The 2,257-nt window shown below is 32.0% G+C and overlaps 1 pseudogene; it reads right to left on the reverse strand.

Annotated features, from left to right (window-relative positions):
• Positions 1-1,360: 1,360 nt before the first annotated feature.
• On the reverse strand, positions 1,361-1,492 carry LOC114216902 (U4 spliceosomal RNA; annotated as a pseudogene).
• Between the last annotated feature and the right edge of the window lie 765 nt (positions 1,493-2,257).

Below are 2,257 nucleotides of genomic sequence, written 5' to 3' on the forward strand. Positions count from 1 at the left end.
AGCTATAAAACTCCTAGAAGACAACATGCAAGAAAATCTAGGTGACTTGGGGTTTGGTGATGACTTTTTAGATACAACACCAAAAACACGATCTGTGAAAGAAAAATTTGATAAGGTGAACTTCTTTAAAATTAAAATCTTCTATGGTAGCACAATATAAACACACTTAATGCCACTGAAATGTACACTTAAAACAGTCAAAATGGTAATAAATCTTATGTTATATATATTTTACCACAAAGAAAAAAATCTTCTTTTATACATCTTGGAAAATGCCCTGTTACTTTTGATGCATCATTCTGACAATCTTCAAAGAAAGATAAAAGCAAAGTCGGAAAGTGTGAGATACTAAAATGTAATCTGGAATCGAAGTATTTTCTCTTAATTTTCTAGTTCCTACACATTTCTCCTACTGTTAAAATTTTAGTTATGCCTTATTTCCTATTATAGTTTGAAAGTAATGAATGTAAGACCAAAAAAATTTTTTTAATTTCTGCTCTCCAAAAGACACTGTTAAGACATACAGCCAATCTCCAGAACTTTTTCATCTAGCATTATCTAGAACACAGTGCCTAGAGTCAATACATTATTGTGTACTTCAAATTTTGTTAATAGGGTAGATCTCATGTTAAGTGTTTATAACACCAAAAACAAACAAACAACAACAACAAAATGTGACACGAGGTAACTCCTGTAGGTGTTGGATATGGCTATTACCTTGATTATTCTGATAGTATTAGGGGTACTTGCATATAACGAAACTCATCATACACATTATATACGTGTAGTTCTTTGTATATCAGTGATAACTCAATAAAGTTGTTTTTAAAAAGCCAGAGGCACAAACTTCCATTCATAAAATAAATACATCACAGAGATAAAAAGTAAAGCATAGGAAATACAGGAAATAATAATGTACTAACATTATATGGGGACAGACGGTAACTGCACCTTATCATGATGAACAATGCATAATGTATAGAACTGTCAAATCACAACGTTGTACACCTGAAACTAATATAACATTGTATGTCAACTATACTTCAATAATAAAATGTTTTAAATAAATTTTTAAAAAGCCACTGCTAAGAGAATGGAAAGGCAAGCCACATACTGGGAAAAAATATTTGCACAACACATACCTGATAAAGAACTTGTACCCAAAATTTACGAAGAATCCTTAAAACTCAACAATAAGAAAACAAACAAATAAAAATTTTAAATGGGCAAAAGATAAGAACAGACATTTCACCACAGAGGTTGCACAGATGGCAAAAAAGCACATGACATGATGTTCAACATCACTAGCCTTTAAGAGAATGCTAACTAAAATCATAATGAAATATCACTGCATACTCATCAAAATGGCTAAAATTCAAAACCTGACAACACCAAATCCTGGTGATGATGTGGAGCAACAGAAACTTTCAATTAGCAATAATCACACCTCGGATAAACCTCATTGGCTATGATACTGCCACTGCGCAAAGCTAGCAACAGAAACTTTCATTCACTGCTTTGGCAATACAAAATAGTGTAACTACCATTAGTCACCATACAACACTATTACAATACCATTGACTGTATTCCATTCCCTATATTGTACCTTTCATCTCTGTGAACCACAGCATATAGAGTTGTGGAACCCCTCTGTTGTACACCTGAAACCAATGTAACACTGTGTGTCAACTATACTTCAATTAAAAAAGAGGATTATAAAAAAAAATAGTGTAACTACTCTGGAAGACAGTATGGTGGTTTTGTACAAAAATAAACATACTCTTAGCACTAGGTGTTATACACAACTGATGGATTCCTGCACACTACATCTGAAACTAATGATGTACTATATGTTGGCTAACTGAATTTAAATAAAATAAAAATAAACATACTCTTACTATATTATATGATTCAGTTATACTGCTCTGTATTTATTCAAAGGATTTGAAAATGTATATCTACACAAAAACATGCACATGAATATTCAGAAACTCTATTCCTAATTGTCAAGTCTTGGAAGTAAGCAAGATGTCCTTCAATATATGAATGTATAAACTGTGGTCAAAATCCACAGAATTTACAACACAAAGAGTGAACCCTAATGTAAATTATGGATTTAGCTAATAATAACATATCAGTATTGGCTCATCAGTTTTAACAAGTGTACCACACTAATGCCTGATATAAATAATAAGGGAAACTGGGGAATGTGTGAGGGAGGTATATGGGAACTCTACTTTCTGTTCAATTTATCTGT

The sequence above is a fragment of the Eumetopias jubatus genome, unplaced genomic scaffold (assembly GCF_037043125.1).
Source record: "Eumetopias jubatus isolate StellerSeaLion01/CBP00866 unplaced genomic scaffold, mEumJub1_p1.0 scaffold_11, whole genome shotgun sequence".
Lineage (NCBI taxonomy): Eukaryota > Metazoa > Chordata > Mammalia > Carnivora > Otariidae > Eumetopias > Eumetopias jubatus.